This window comes from Copidosoma floridanum, unplaced genomic scaffold, assembly GCF_036245765.1.
Source record: "Copidosoma floridanum isolate Cflo_tuat_1 unplaced genomic scaffold, Cflo_Japanese_pri ptg000004l, whole genome shotgun sequence".
In the NCBI taxonomy this organism is placed as follows: domain Eukaryota; kingdom Metazoa; phylum Arthropoda; class Insecta; order Hymenoptera; family Encyrtidae; genus Copidosoma; species Copidosoma floridanum.
In genome coordinates this window covers 26,036,481-26,054,201 of record NW_028321881.1, presented here as the reverse complement: position 1 = coordinate 26,054,201, position 17,721 = coordinate 26,036,481, and positions in this window count along the sequence as shown.

Below are 17,721 nucleotides of genomic sequence, written 5' to 3'. Positions count from 1 at the left end.
TTTGATCGTAAACATTTAACTTATGTTAAATATTACCAATTATTGTTGCTTCTATACAATGACTATTACTTTCTTTTATATTCATAAGTTTTTCTAATTTAACAGATTCATAAAAATACCGATTATTATTTACAATATGATCTGAGCAACCACTATTGAGTAACCATTCAACCTTTTTAGCACAGCTGTTCACGTTAACACACTACTCATTTGGTCTTTCCTTGAATCCTGCTTCGAAACTACTCACATTACCGTCTTTATTTTCATGTCCTTGATTTTTTTGCTGTCAACTGCCTCCTCGATAATGTTGACAAGAGCCTCTTCCAGCTCTACGATCTTGGCTTTGGCCGCCACGATGTTGCCACAGCGATTATTGTTGTTACCCGCCTCGTTGTTGCTGGGCACCACCTTGCTCACATTAATTTTTGCTTTGTTTGGTTCTCAGACATTGTGCCTTAAACTGTCCCTATTATCCACACTTGAAGCATGCTCCTTTTTTTTTCTTTGAGCTTTAAATGCACTTGATATGTTTTTTCTTCTATCTACTTTTTTTTCAATTAAAAATTTGAATCTAACTTTTGGCGTGTATAACTCTTTGATTAAATTCCTTAAACACATTGATTAAATCACTAACATAAACTTATGAACTTGGGAGGATTTTTATTATGTAGCTTTGTTTTTTTTTTTCAGTCATATTTTTACCAGCACTTTTCATTCATTAATTAATACTTTAAACTCAGTGAAAAATGCACTTTAATTTTTAAAGTCTTTTTGTTTTAATCTCTCCAACTTGCTTCTTATACTTATTTGTATTATTAACGATTGTATTTGAAATAATATTGAATAGATATTCAAATAATTATAATAACCTTTATTAATTGTACGAAATAATTCAAAATGTTCGTCTTCAAAAATGTTGTGACATCTGAATTCCTTTGTTTCATGATTTTGGGTGTATTGACAAGAAGAGGTATCAAAAATATGCTAGGCTACCTTCATTCTCTGAAAGAAGAAGTAATTGTTATAAAAAATTTAAATTTGTGTGGCATTTATTAGATACAAACAGTAGTAAAAAAATGTTTGTAAAATTAAAATGATGATGTAAGTAAGATTTTCTTAGCATTCACTATACCTTTAGTCAGATTGTCTTTATAAGCAAGCACAAAATCTGGCACATGGCTGAAGCGAGATCTCTTTGTGGAAGCAAGAATAGCTTTTGCTACTTTTGGCCACTAACGTTCAGAATACCGTCATAATTGTCAGATTTTTTTTAAATTATTTTGTTTGAATTGACCAGAGTATCTACTATTTTTTTTAAATCAAGCTCCAACTGAAAAAAACTGTGCGAATGAATTATCAAATTATCAAACACACCATTACAACTTTTCTTATAATATGGAAATTTTGAGTAATCGTTTATCATAGTGCTATTAAATCAACCGATAAATATACATAACTCATAACTATCAAAATAAAAATTATAATACGAAGATCAATACATTGTTGGGAATGTTATGTATGACACAGTGCTAAAAAAGTCGCTTGAAACTTTGTAATACAGCCAACACATTTATTGTGTTAAATTCGTCCAATATAAATAAAAGATACATTTAATAGCTTTAATTTTTGTATTATAATAATTATAAATAACATTAATTTCTTACCAACGGTACGCCGTGTAGACGGTGCAAGCATTTTAAAGTATTCAGATAACCTTCATACTTCATAACTTTTTTAGTTCCAGACTTAGTAATAAGAAGTTCCTGTCTTTTACTAAACGACCCTTCTCAAGTATTATAAATATCTACAACGTCGTATTTACTATGATTTTCATCAGCTGAACAGTTTAAACTTAACGAAAAATTATCTGCAAAAGTATATTTTAAAATTAATTTCAGATGAGGTTTTTTAAAAGGTTAAGGAACATTTTAAGATTGCACAAAGACGAGTTTTTTTTTTCAGCAATAAAGTTACCTGAACTATCTTGTTTATTATTTGACTGATTTTGTTGATTAGTATCACATTTATAAGTAATGATACAAGCCTTTTTTAATAGCATTCTTTTCTCCTTGTATCAATCTTACACACATTCAGAGGCCTTTAAGTACCTCGTTGCCTAATTTGTCTCTACAGTGTGGTATATATACCAGTATCTTAGTGTTATGGTAAGAAACATTTCAACAAGTTCTAGCACAACGTCTTTGAAAGCTTCTGTTTTTATTAAAAAAAAAAAAAAAAATAAAAAAATAAACAGCCTTAATATTATAAACACATCTACCAAATTGTCTTTGTATTAAAGTGAATCAATATAAAATGTCTTAAATTTGTACCCCATTGTTTGATAAAATTTTTTTTAAAAACACACCTTCTAAACAGGACTTATTTTGTTAGCAATGTCATGTTCTGTATGCGAAAAATCGTGATCACGGGTTTTACTGGAGGTAGCACTTTTTTATTTTCTAATGTTATTATTGTACAAGTATATACCACATTAAGGTATATAATTTTTTCATGTAAATAACGTAAAACGCTGTCACCTCAACTCAGACATGTGTTCACAAAATTTTCGCATTGCGCATTATCTGTCACTGATGGCAAATTAAAAGTCAGAGTCTCTGTCATACAAGTTTTGGTCGTGAAAATATCTTTGCTTTTAAATCTTTTGGCAGGTACACCCTCATTTTGTACATCAGCTCTCTTTTCCAAACTATATTTTTCTGTGTTATAATTCAAGGTCAACTTCATAAGATTTTGAAAATCATTATGTATAAATCTACTACAGTTTCATCTCTTAAATTGTAAAACTGATCATCCTTATTCATGAATTCTCAATCAAGAAAACAAAAATAAAGTTTTCGTGGGCTTTTTCGAATTTCAGGTTATAAATTTTTCGTAAAAAGATCAGATTTTTTTAGAGATTGCATTTATTCCACTTCATTCAGAACGTATCATGTGTACTAAATAAATTTACAGTAAACATTTAAAATTTAAAACAAGTACACAAGTTTAGAAGTGTATTTTTTAACTGACGTATGGATATTGATGTAATTTCCTCTGCGCAATTACTTTTGATTTTTTTTAAGCTTTCTTTGTAAATTTTATCGATTTCTTAGCCAGCAGCAAAAAAAATTTTTGATAAATCTTACTAATATATGAAACAAAAGTTCTAAAACCGTTGTAATCGCTAACCGCGAAAGCTACTGAACCGATTTTGTTGAAATTTTACACACTGATTGATGATACTTCCTAGATGGTTGTAGTAAAGTTTTTATCTTAAAAAATTTAATAACAATAGCAATAAATAAGCTTAAAGTTTTGAAAAAATACGCGAGCTTTTTACTTTAGTTCAGTAAAATCCGCTAGGTGACGTCGACATTAAATCGAAGCTACCAGCAACATAATTAAATAAGTGTGGTCATAATAGGATGGAGCGTCTCCATAGTGTTGTAGTCGAGCTTCGACAGTTCAACGAGCTGTATAGGGAATGCTGATGATAGTCTTGCAGTTAAGTATCCCGGTTACGGACGACATTCTTCTCTAAGTGGGAAGGGACCTAGATGTCCATTCACCCTGAATCCCGACGAGTGCAATAAAAAAAAAAAAAATTAGTTCCAACCGATGCCGTCTCTGCCACAATACCAGGATACATATCTAGCCAGAGCACAATCTGTACCAACTCTTCAGAGTTGTGTGGCAGTCCCACCATCTCACCTGGTGCAGTTAGAGAATTTGTGGCTACAAATGTAAGCAAGGGAAAACAGCTCTGAGGGGCACGGGCAGCCACAACGGCTACCTTCTTAGTCGTCGCGTCCACAACGCGCTTACCGCCAGCTCTTCATCATCAGGAATAATATTAAAGAATAGCCTGGAAGTTTCACCACTGGCGCTTTTTAGGGCAATTACAAGTATTTACGTTCCCTACTTAACCATCAATTTCATTGGTTCTTTTTAGGATCCACCTAAGTGTAAACTACCTTGCCAACAAATACATTTTTATTACCATTTCCGGAAGCGATTCGTCGACTAAAAGACTGTATTAACTAAAGACGGGCACTATTAAACCAAGTCAGCCATTCACTAGCAGACATCACCTGCGGAGTTGTTCTTCGCAAGGCTGGAAAACCCGGTGACTAACGACCCTATACTACCCTCTCGACTCTAAGCATTCAACCAGGAACCACTGATCCTCTCCAAGGTCTGCGTTGGGCAAACCTATAACAGCTATAAAGGAAAAAAAAACTTGAGCCAACGGGACAGCCTCCACTGGACAAGTATCACTAACCAATCTCCCCATCTAAGATCATCAAAACAACTGAATCTGCAAATAAAAAAGGTGCTTTAGACACCAACGTCTTCGACGTTATACCAGGAGACGTTGGAAAAGAGAACTACAACTAGACCCAAAGCTTTGGACTTTGTAATTTTTCTCCCAATTAGTCTAGGTCTTCAACAGCAAGCCAGAGAACATTACCCTGAGGTATCCAGGCAGTCACAATTGCTGTTAACTGAAGTCAAGAAAGAGTTTACTCAATAAGCTCACCGGCCTTTTTTAGGGCCATTGGACGTCGAACTACCTTGCAAACAAATATATTAGAACTTAACAAAGTTGACAGAAAACAGCCTTTAGGGGTCACACAAATTTTAAGCATGACAAAAGCCGCAAGAGAATGAATTGGAAAAAAAACTTCAAGTGTTTCTAATAAATACAATTTTACTTAAACGTCAAGAAACTGACGCAGAAAACTTATCGAGATTGAAACAGCAGCGTTAAAATCGACAACTAAAGAATCCATTACGTGAGAGATCAGCTTTTCATCGTACCCTTACAGTAATCTCTGAAATCTTTAAAGATCCTACTTTAGATTTTTTAATGAGTAGAAAATGTATTTATGTTTTTGTAGCAATAAAAATGTAGGGTTGAAGGTCCAGAACTTTGTTGCTCTGGTAATAAAGTTGTGAGAAATGAGAAAAAAATTTTTTTTTTAATATATATTTTTTGGGGGTTTAAAATCTTAACAGCTTAAAAAAAAAGCCGTTTTCGTAAATTACACGAGAGAAACTGTAAGTCAACGGCTTTTTATGGCCACCGATTACTTTATGGCATAAAGAACGCACGGTACTTTTCAGTATAATTATTTTTTTTAGTTTTTACACCGTATTATTTGACCAAATAAACTATATGGATTTCGAAAAAATACGTTCTTAATAAAAAGATTTTTGTTCTGAGATGTGTCAGGAATATGTGCAAAATTTCTAACTGAAAATGTTACACATTACATGTCAACACACTACGGTGTTTTATTTAGTAAATCTCGGGTGAAGCCGAGACGGCGGGCTGCTAGTTTTAAAATAAATTAGATGTCAATGCAAGGATTAAGAAATATTTTTAAGCTAAAATAGTTTTAAAACGTGAACGACTGAAAAGTTCATGTTTTAAAAATAAGAAGCATAGAGGTATAAGAATAGAGCACTCAAGCGGTGTGTCAGCCTGTTAGTGTCAGCGAGATCAGCGTAGAAAGAGATAGCTGCACATAAGAGGAATCGTGCTCTTGTCTAGCCAAGCGCTGTGATAAGTCGACTCCCCTGCTCTCCCGATCACGCAAGGTAGAGCAGATGGTCAAAGAGAGATAGAACTCCTCTTATGCAGTCTTCTTTTTCATAGCTGATCACGCACGAATCGCCCACTTGCGTGCTCTATACTTATACCTCTATGATAAGAAGCATAATTGTGCACCCTGTTGTTGTTAAGTGCACGTTTCAAGACCATGCTGTAATTATTCCAACGAAAAGTATCTGAAAAAGCTGATTTAATGATAAAAGAAAAAAATTAAGTTGGTTCTGGACTACAATGATTTTAAGTAATAAAAATTGTAAAGAATGATGTATTGAACACAATCGATTTTTATTTAACATTAAGGATGTAAATCATTAATTACGCTTAATTTGGCCATTTGAGAGCCATCAGAAAAAATAACCTCATCGGTGGTTTTGATTTATTTTACAAATCTCAGCTTCTGTAAAAGTTACAGTTATGAAATGAAAATTGTGGTTTGATTTTGTAAAAATACACAATGGCATCAAATTTTATAAAATTAGCGATAACTATACTAAAAAACTGCAATACATGTTAAAACCCCTCATAAAGGATTTTTGCATAAAATTTCAAATAATTCTTGAGCTCCAGTTTACTTGAAGAGAGTAGAGTTAAATAGTTTTATTTTTTTCATTAAAAATGACACACCATATGGACTTACCAAACAAAAATTAACTGCTCTTGATAAATAGCAGAAAATTGGTGATGCATTTCTAGATTGCATACCTAGACAATAAATACCTTGTTACAAAATATACATTGGTCCTTCGAGCCGGATCTTCAAATTTAACATGTAAGTATACCGCTGACTAAATAATTATAGGGCTACAGGGGCTGGTCTTGGAGACACAGTAAGGTTAAAACGCCATCGCACCCACGTGGACCGAGGAATGTGAGCACGGTTGTGTGGCGGTGCACTCAACTACTCTTGCTGCGAGCGAGGCTTTCTTCTTACGTACGCATAGTGACGTGCACGACTATGACCAAGGGGCACTCCTCTGGTACCCGGGTATGATCGCCGCCTAGCCCACGCCCTGGGAGGCAGATGCAATGACACGCCCTTGGGCAGACGCCGCAGATATGACGCCGCGCCGCACCAGGTGCACGTGCTTGCACTTCTTTTATCTCGTCAGCGCATGTAAGGCCACGGATGCGATCAAACCGTACCCACGCCACTATTAGACGTTGACACAGGTACCCGAGCTCACGAATTATGATCCCCCGCTAATCAAACATTCAAGTTCCGCTTATAGGTTAGGCGTCGAACTAAGTCCCTGCTCTGTTACAGGATGAAGGGAAATGAACATAGAGATATTATAGATAGAGTAGGCAAGCCACCGATTCTTCTGTAAGTAGCAGCGTTAACACGATAAAAAGAGATGTAACATTGAGCTACCTTTTTATCTCTCTCTGTGCTCGCTGCTGATTGGCTGATGTTTTACGTATATGTGGGCATAGGCAATCAGTAGCGACCACAGAGAGAGATAGAAAGGTAGCTCGATGTTGCATCTCTTTTTAACGTGTCAACGCTTGCACTTCCAGGCTTGCCTACTCCATCTATAATATCTCTATGGAAATGAAACCGCCTCGCTCAGAACCCAAAAAGCCCTCGCTGAGGTACTAACCGGCTTCGCAGCCGAGGTAACGGGTATACCGACGAGTCAATGGACACATGGATCAGTGGAAGCACGCCTTGAGCTTTTGAACAGCCACTGGTCTCGGTTTCAATTCATCCACGTCAAGCTGATTGAGACTACGCCAGAGGACATGATGGCCACTTTGGGTGAACTTTACACTGCAGCCCAGTCCAATTACGTGAAGGCAAAATCGTGCCTTTACGACGCCAGGAACCGCCTCACCCGAGACCCATCTATAGACGGCAGCACGCAAGGATCGATCGGGAGTTATCGTGGGCCACGACTGCCACAAATCAATATCTCAACCTTCTCAGGCAAGCGGGAAGACTGAAAGACGATTCGAGATCTGTTCAGAGCGCTCATCTATGAGGAAAAACAACTGACCGACGTCGAACGCTTGTTCTACCTCAAATCTTTGGTACAGGGCGAGGCAAAGGTGACTCTGGATACCGTGCAAACGGTGGGATCCAATTATACCACTGTCTGGAACCTACTCGAGGCTCGTTTTCAACACCGCCGTCTCCTTATTCAAGACCATATGTTGGCATTCCGTAATCTAAAACCACTCCAGGATGAATCAGCAGCTGGATTACAAAGACTGCTAGATACACTCGAACGCCACCGCGACCAGCTACGAGTCTTAAAATGTCCGGTCGACCACTGGGATCACTGGTTTGTGGACTCTGCCACCACTGGTCTGGATCCCACAACGAGGCGCTATTGGGAAGATGAGTTGCAACAGTTGGAGGCAGCTCAATCAGAGCCTGATGCCGAGGTGGCCACGTTCGCTGCCCTCACCAATTCCTCAGATGCCGATGTCACGCACTTAGCTCCATTGAGGCGTCACATCCACCAAAGTTGACAAGCGGGTCGAGTAGCAGCACTATGGCGCTACCATCAGCAGGCCGCAACCATCGTAGCTTTGTAACTCGCACAAGCCCCCCCTGCCCAGCCTGCGGTGACGCCCACTACGTTGGTCACTGCAGCTGGTTTCAGGACTTGGATCTCACCGCACGGAGGGAGCTTGTTTTTAGAGAGAAGCTGTATTTCAACTGCTTAAAGACAGGGCACTCAGCTCGGACATGCCCCTCCAAGATCTCTTGCCAGCGCTGCCAGGCCACGCACCACACCCTACTGCACGACGGGAGTCGTAAGCGTGACTTGGGCCCAACTAATGACGACGCGAATCCACCCAAGAAGACGAAGCTTAATGCTGATGAGCTCCACGAGACTAAGAGCTCATCACAGCGCTGACTATCGGTGCTTCCGACTGCCGTTGTCAGTCTGCGCGGTCGGAAGGGCGAGCTGGTGAAAGTCCGAGCGCTGCTTGACCCATGCTCTGAAATTACGACTGTCTCAATTAATCTTGCTCGATGACTGGGGGCTCAGCTAGAGACCACAGATGCGACAGTCCTTGGGCTCAGAGGCGACAGTGCGGCTCGGTCTCTCTTCTGGGCATGCCTGTACTTAAAGCCCTCTATTGTCCAGGCCTCGCTTCCACTTCATGTCCACTGTCTGCCACGCCTCGGAATCTTTTCTCCCGCCACCCCGCTGCATCCAGAAGTGGGTCAACAATGGGCAGATCTCAATCACCTTGCTGATCCCAACTTCGACATCCCAGGAAAGGTGGATGTCCTCATGGGGGCAGACACATACGCGAACTTACTTCGACCCGGGCATGTTCAGCGTGGTGAGATCGTGGGGCAGCACACCATATTTGGCTGGGTACTCACTGGTCGCGCCCTCCCCTGCGGTTACGGCTTGGTAACCCCCGCTTCATATGCGATCCAGCAGGAAGATCCAAGCCCACCCTGGCACCGGCAACTCGTGTCATTGGTACATCACTTTTGGAAGCTGGAAGATATACCCCAAGTACAACGGCGATCTCCGTCGGACGTCGACTGCGAACACATATTCTCTAAACACCAACGCGACGGGGACGGTCGCTACATCCTGCGTCTTCCTCTGAAGCAAGATAGCTTGCAGTTTCTGGGAGATAGCCTGCGAGGTGCCCTGGCCTCGCTTCACGCCTTGCAGCGCCGTTTCGAACGGACCCCAAAGATGGCTATCGAGTACACCCGATTCATGAAGGAATACCTTACCCTTGGCCATATGCGACCGTTGACCAACGTCCAACTGGCCGCCCAGAAGGGCAACGTTCACTACATTCAACATCACGGCATTTGGCAGAGTAAAGATCTAAAGGAAAAGCTTCGTGTCGTCTTCAATGCATCACAGCCAACCTCGAGCGGGTACAGCCTGAACGATGTACTTCATGCCGGCCCCCGACTCCAGACAGCACTACCGATCGTTCTTTTTGCGCTGGCGAAGACATCGTGTGGCCTTTTGCAGTGACGTCAAAATGATTTTTCGCCAAATCAGAATCGACGAGAATGACGTTGACTTGCAGCGCATTGTATGGAGCCCCACACCACATACACCCCCCACGCACTATCAGCTGCTGACCGTCACCTACGGAGCTTGTTGCTCACCGTACCTGTTGCTACGTACAATAGAGCAGCTGTGCAGCGACGAAGGGTCCAACTGGCCTGACGCCGTTCCCGTCGTTCGGAACGACCGCTACGTGGATGACATCCTCTCAGGCGCGGATTCTATAGAGACTGCCCGTCATCTCCGTGACCAGTTGATTGGTCTCCTACAAGCCGGCCAATTCCCCCTAAGAAAGTGGGTAGCCAACGTTCCAGAGCTGTTGGACGACCTTTCTGAAGAAACCCGCTTGAGGCGCTTGTGGCGCCAATTGGGCGAAGATGGATCCGTCAGCGAGCTGGGAGTCAGCTGGGATCCAATCTCGGATAGCTTCACGCTCACACTTCTAGACGTTCAGCCACAAAGGATTAAACATGGCATGCTCGTGGCTCTCGCTCGCCTATTCGACCCGTGTGGCTGGTTAGCACCTATCACCCTAAATGCCAAGCTCTTGGTTCAAGATCTCTGGCGCGCACGACTTGATTGGGATGAAGCTGTCCCTCCATCAATAGTTAAGAGATGGGCCACCTTCATTGACCAGCTCCGAAGTATATCAGGATTTACCCTGCCACGCTGGATTGGCCACGGCCCTCATCTTGAGCTGCAGCTCCACGCTTTCTCTGATGCCAGTCGACGAGCCATGTCCGCCGTAGTGTACTCCCGAGTCCAGGACTCTGACGGCCGCACACGATGTTGCATTCTTCTCGCTCGAACAAAGCTATCGCCAATTCGTAGCCTCAAGCCAATGTCTTCGACTTCAACTCGCATGACCATCCCCCGATTGGAGCTCAGAGCGACACTTCTGGCCACCAAACTACTGCGATCGGCCGTAAATGAACTCGGAGTTACAGCCGACTGCTGTCACGCCTGGTGTGACTCTCAAGTAGTCCTCAGCTGGCTTCGCTCAGATGAGCCCACAAAAAACTCTCTCGTTGACAATTATGTGGCCCATATTCAAGAGACGCTGCCAACCCGAGTCTGGCACTATGTCCCGACCGAATCCAACCCCACGGACGTCGCCACCCGAAGCTCAGACATGAGCGAACTCCATCTCCACCCCCTGTGGTGAAAGGGCCCAGTTGGCTCGCGGAGGAGCAGAATTCCTTGCCTAAAGAAAATATCAGACACTCTGCTCCAACGCTGCATGCTTATTGCGTTATACAGAACCTCGAGTTTGACATCTTCAAGCGGTTCTCGACTCTCGATGTCCTCTTACGTTTCCTCGCACGCCTACGTCGAGGACTCAGACGATACCTGGGGCGGGATCTGACCCCACCGCTATCCTCTTGGCTTACGACAATTGAGCTCGATGCCACACTAAAAGCTTGCGTCAGCCTAAGCCAGACCTCAACCTTCAAAGATGAGCTCCAGATCCTAAAACAAGGGGGAACACTGCCCAAGGTTTCATCATTAACACGTCTCGCAGCCTTCTTCGGCACGGACGAGATCATCCGCGTCGGTGGGCGGCTTCAAAACTCATCGCTACCTTACAATGAGCAGCACCCTCCCATCATCAGTGGATCATGTCACCTGTCTTGGCTGGTGATCTCGTGGGCACACTCTTGGGTGCTTCATGGTGGTTACCGCCTTACGAGTGCCTACACAGCTAAGCGTGCTTGGATTGTTGGAGGCCCGAGAAGAATTAAGACGTTCATCCGCCAATGCGTAGTATGCGCCCAACTTCAAGCGCGCCCCGCTTCCCAGATTATGGCCCCCCTTCCAGCCTCAAGGGTGGCTCCCTCCCGCATTTTCTGTCAGACTGGAGTAGATTATGCAGGACCTTTTATAGTCCTTTCCGCAAGGGGCCGCGGGATCCGCACTACAAAGGGCTACATCGTCATGTTCGTGTGCATGACTACAAAGGCTCTTCACTTGGAGCTGGTAGGGGATCTCTCAACAGCGTCTTGTATGGGCGCCCTTGCACGATTCATAGGACGACGAAGACGACCGTCGGAGCTCTGCAGTGACAATGCCACTTACTTCCACCGTGCCGATGTGGAGATGCATGACACCTTACGCCAGGCTGAGATTAACTGGAACCTCGTCGCTGGGACCTTGGCAGACCAGGGCGTCTCCTAGCAGTTCATCCCACCAGGCGCACCTTACTTCGGCGGCCTATGGGAGGCAGCCGTCAAGTCTGTCAAGGGTCATCTACGCCGTGTCATGGGTTCACGCCACCTTACATACGAAGAATTCTCAACCGTTATCGCTGGGATCGAGATGGTGCTAAATAGTCGCCCATAGTGCTCTCTGACTGGTGACCGCGATGATTTTGACGTTCTTACTCCGGGTCATTTTCTCATCGGGGCTCCTCTCCAATCACTCATCGAGGCTCCCTATCGACGGACCGATTAGACCAACTAGCTCATTGGGACCTCGTACGTGGGATCCATGCTCAATTCTGGCTCTGTTGGAGCCGTAAGTACCTCAATACACTTCAGCAGAGGCCGAAGTGGGCAACTCCTCGTCGCAATTTTATCGTCAGACACGTGGTCGTGCTGCTTGACCCAACCCTGCTTCAATCCAACGGTCGCTGGCCCCTGGGACGAGTCATCTAGGTTCATCCCGGCGCCGACGGGCTGGTACGGGCTGCCACTGTCAAGACAGCGTTCGGGCAATACGACTGCCTGGTCACCAAATTAGCGCTACTTCCAGTCACTTCTTTGGTCCCTTCTTCGACAGAAGCCCCTCCCTAATCATTAACGAGATCTGGGACGGCGGGCGGGCGTCGATCTTTGTTCAAGGAACAAGGCGAAAGGGAATGTTGGTACATTCCTCAACCCCTCCGCTCATGCCTCGGGACCATTAATAGGACAACTGTGAGTAGTAAACAAGGTGGGAGAAGAGGAGAGATGGTGGGAGTTTACGACGGCTTGTGATCTGAAGTTCAGCTGTGGATTATTCGGCGTCTGGTGCTCGTGCGAACGTGTGTGCGCTATTAAACTAAGCATTTGTACTATTCGACAATAAATACCTCGTTATAAAATATACACTTGGTTACAGTTATGTGGCTAAAATTTTGTGCAACTGTATATTTTTATAAAATCAAACTAAAATTCTTATTATATAACTTTAATTTTCATTTAAGCTGATGTATGCGACATGGGTAAGAGTTACCAATGGGGCCCCTTTTTTGTCATGGTTCTAAAATTACTAAAATAGGCCTAAATGACTATATTTATCTCTTATTTTACATCGTGATCAATTAAACTTGATGCACAATCCTTTAAAATTTTTTGTTTCTAAGGTTACTTCTGTATACAACTTCCTTTATTATTCACCAAATAATATTTATTGCACTATTTCTATTGTCATTTCAAAAATTCCCAAAACAAAGTGTCATAAAAGTACGATTAAGCCATACAGTAAGCTCTCAAAATGTTCTTAGCAAATTTTCAGAAAAAAAAGTTAAGATTTACTTAAACTATTCAATCAATAAATAACAACTGCACAGTATTCTTAATAGGTGCAATTCTGCTTTGACGGTATAACTACAAGTGTAAGTAAATTGAAATATAGGTATTAGAATGGGTTGGAATAAAAGTTTTTTTAAACTGCGTCAGCACTTTTTTTAAATTTATATACTTGCTACATAACCTTGTTAGAGAAAAAAAGTAATCACAGCTGGCATGCATCTGAACAATGCAATCAACTCTCTTGAGGATTATTCTAGCAGAAGGAGATGGATATGTCCGAGGATATGTCAGTCACAAAATCTATTCATATTTGATATACTGTTTTTAAACCCCTTACTAAATAATACTTGAGAAAACAAAAAATTCTGTTTCCTAATACATAGTATATCTTACGATGGTTAAGATTGTTGACAACCAATACAAGCTGCAAATACCTGTTGTATATTATGTACGCTTCACTTTTATGAACTAAGGTTGGTTTGTAACAAAACAAAACACATTTTTATCTTACCTTTAAATTTCGTCTTTGTGTTATCTAAATAAGAATATTTCAAAAAATATTGTTTTGTTGCAATTGAAGCACTATATAAACTTACACATCAACTTATTTAACAATATCAGCATGACTTTATACATGCTACACCTCACATGACGTGCACACCATATAACCGCTTGACGGGACTGCTCTCTCTCCGCTAATGCGTATACAGCAACTGTTTCGCACATTTGACCTTACTATCTCATTCCTAAGTTCTAGCAGCTTTACCCGATGTAGCTGCTATACTGCAGTCTGATGCTTAAGCTACACGTGTATTCGGTGTCGCCTTTACTCGTGAGAGGGCAGCAGCTCCACAAAGTGTAGAAATAAATTAAATCAAAATTTAATCAGAGCTGTAGCTTTAGTGATCTTTAACAACCACTTAATCAATTTCAACAAGATTAAATGAATAGTTTTTTCAAACAGTAGCTAAATGCAAAATGAGGTACTTTAGTAAAACGGCCCAAAAAAATTTATTCATAACATTAGACAAAAATTTTTTGTGACATCGTATTTTTTAATACCTAATAGTAGTAAGGGTACTATTTTTCCAGACACTCTCATAGATATATGTCATACGGCTGGCGGCGAGAGCGGGGGCGTGGCCGGGGTCCTATTTTGGCAGGCCACGTGATCCTGCGTGGGTAGCCAGTATGCGCTGAAGAGGGCGCGCGGTGGCCCCACGGAATTTGAATATTATTACCGACGCTGCCTGGTCAGTAACTTTTTTTTTTATTTTTTTTTTTTATTTATTTATTTATTTATTTATTTATTTATTTATTTTTGTTTATTTATTTGTTTTTTTTTTGGAGAGGAAAAATTAAGGCGTCCAAGTTTCAACTGTGCCGATTGGTAAGCGTGACGGGGTTTGATAGTTGCAAAATTATTGACCGCTCTTCGTAAGGGTTAGTATAAGGAGCGGGTGGTGGGTGGGGTTTTTTAAATAAATTAAAAAATACATTTCATACATATATTATATTACAATGATACAAAATTATCAATCCTATTAAATTTAATATTTATGTCATTTAAAAAAATCTCTAGACAATACGTTGTTAATTCTAAAAATACCATGTCGAAATTATTTTCTAAAAAGAAATTATCGATCGTAGAGAAAAGATTTCCTTTGACATTTTTTCGTAAACATAAAAAGTGTTCCTTTATCAGCTTTTCCAAATTTGATCCAGTGGTTTTATTCATTTCAGTCATACTTTCTAATAAACTAATAAACTCGTTCACTATAAATTCCTTACACTTAGTAACTAACGTTGCTACACTTTCGATTTGGCGAAGTCTTTTATCCACTCATATGACAGACTAAGCGAGTCCTAAAAATGTACAGTGCTGCAGAACAATAGTTAAATCGCACGTTTTTTTTTCCAATCAACATCTTCTCCGTCACTGAATTTATTTTTATCAAAAATGACTGATTTCTTTCCGTAAGATGATGTGAATACCAACTTGATATTCCCTACTTGTATGCGATCCATCTGACGGGTGTTTTTATCAGTAAAGTAATCATTTATAAAAGCAAAATGATCTTCAAGTTCGCTCCATACATATGCATTTATAATTACACCTCCTGTAAACTGACATTTTGATAACTGCAACAAAGGCTCGAAACACTGACGATGTATATTATAGTGAAGCCCAACGACGATTTTTTTTTGTAGCCGTCTTGTTGAGTGGATACGAATGCAGTAATACCTTTGCAGTTGATATAATAGCACTTTCACTGTCTCTTGTATTTTCATCAAAATTTATGAAATCGGATCCTGGCTTTTCACTATCACGCGTTAAAAAATATTTTTGTTTCTGTTTGAATAGATCCATTTTACAGATCGATGTAACGTAGTTAAATTTGAATCACTCGTGTTGTTTTACTTCACTTAAAAATTTAAAGAAATACACGTTTGTGAACAGGGTGAACGTTACCTATGCAACTGTCGTTATTGATACCGTTAAGATGACTGACAGTCTAATAGAAAAGTGATACTTTAATGCTAAAAATTTTTATTTCTACTGCACTCTCCCTCTCAAATTTTTTGTCGATACATGATTCATAAGGATGTCCTATAAATAGTACACCATTTATGTTCATCACGTACACTGCTACAGAAAAATCTGCTAAAACATGCTTGAACTTGAGCTCAAACCTATATTTTGTCTTTCTTTTAGTCATCTGAGAAGTACTCGCGAACAAATGTAGGGTTTTCCTCACTCTTTTTCAAAATATGAAAGAGAGGAAGTGACGACGGTGGAAAATATGCAATTGTCCCTCAGTTGCAACATATTTATTGTCCCTCAGCTGCAATGATTTTAATCTTTTTCAAAACATGAAGAACTATAAGAAACAGTGGTGAAAGTGCGCGATTGTCCCCCCGGTAGTAATATTTGACGTCATACCTGTAGAGTTTCCCAGGCTATGACTTGAGTGATAGACCTATCTGACTGTGTATACCTTTTACTTTTATCATAATCTCGCTAAAATTTCCACCAAAGGGGGGAAAGTATAGAAGTAGCTAAGGAAGAGAAGAAAACGTAAAAGAAAATCAGTCCTTATCTGACACTCTTAGCCGAATCACATCTTGCTGATACGTTACAACAACTTTCCGAGTTACAATTCGTTTGAGGTCTTCCTCAATTTACTTGAAAGTTAAATACAGTGTATTTCTTGCATTTATTTGAACTTGTTTAAATTTTCGTAACAGTGTGTTTTTACTGTGGCATTGCTTTAGTTTTTTTGGTTAGCTACATAAATTTTTCTTAGTTTCTTTGCGTTGATAAAAAAGTAAAAAAAAAAAAAAAAAAAATGGAAGCATCTATGGTCAGTGCTTTATTCGAGGTTGTCCGTTCGTGTGTGCGATACGCGACCATCGTGTCGGAAGATGCGCGTAAGGTGTACACCGACAAGTGGTTTAGTAACGTGCTACCTACATACTCCGTTAACGAATTAATAGGAGTATTACAGGAGCTTTTTACCATTTACCTGGCGGGGGTGCACGCGGTTGCATTGTACCCTCTGTATCTTATTCGTAGTCCCATAGCCATCCAAGCGGTGGTAGAGTGTCTACCGTCTAACGCTAGGAACATCGGGATGTTGAAGGAAATGTATAAGGCGTACGATAAACTTGGTAAGTAATGTATTGTATTGTATTTTTTCAAAGTTTTTTATACTTACAAATTTTTCATGATCAGTAAAATTAAACGAAATCCTGTTTTAGTTGCCAACATATGTTTTGAAGATTCCAAAAATCTTTTAAACGTTGATGGTGCACTTAAGAGAAAACAGGAGCACCCTTTGGATGATGGTATGCCTGGACCGTCAGGGGCAGGCCTCTCTTACAAGAAGATAAGAGTATCTTCAGGTAAATTAAAATCTTTACGTACACGTCTTTTTTCTATCATCCATTTTAACTTTTAAAATTATATTTATTTCAAAATATTACGTAGAGAGCGAAACTGACCACCAGCAGGAGGAGGTATCCGAACCGATGCCCGGTCCGTTGGGGTTAACTATGATGCGTTACACCCCTGCAGGTAACTAATAAATTTAATATTCGAGTTTCTTAAACACAATGTATAACATTTTAATTATAATTGTAACATATTTTTATTTTACAGATAGAGTTAATGGGATTGATAGTGCTTATATCGAACAACAGCAGGAGCAACCCCCTTATCATCAACAAGGAAGAGGTGTTGCAAGCGTCGCCGTGCAAGCAGAGGATGAACCGGATACGTCAATAGGTACAAAATATATTACTTTGGAAAGCGATAAAAAAAAATTTGTAAAATCTTTTAAAACCACTTGTCACGCGATAAAATTTAAAATTACCAACCCTTCCGATGCAGCGAATACTTTAGATTGGATCAAGAACGCTTTTCAAGAACTTGTAACTGTTATTAAAAAAAATATCTCTAGTAATTATCTTGTAGGGATAAATTTGCACTCAGACGTGTTGACTGAGGGATCGGCGGGTATCTATTACAAACTTATTGATCAAATATATTTTCAAGACATCTCGGGTCTATGCGAAAAAATTGAAC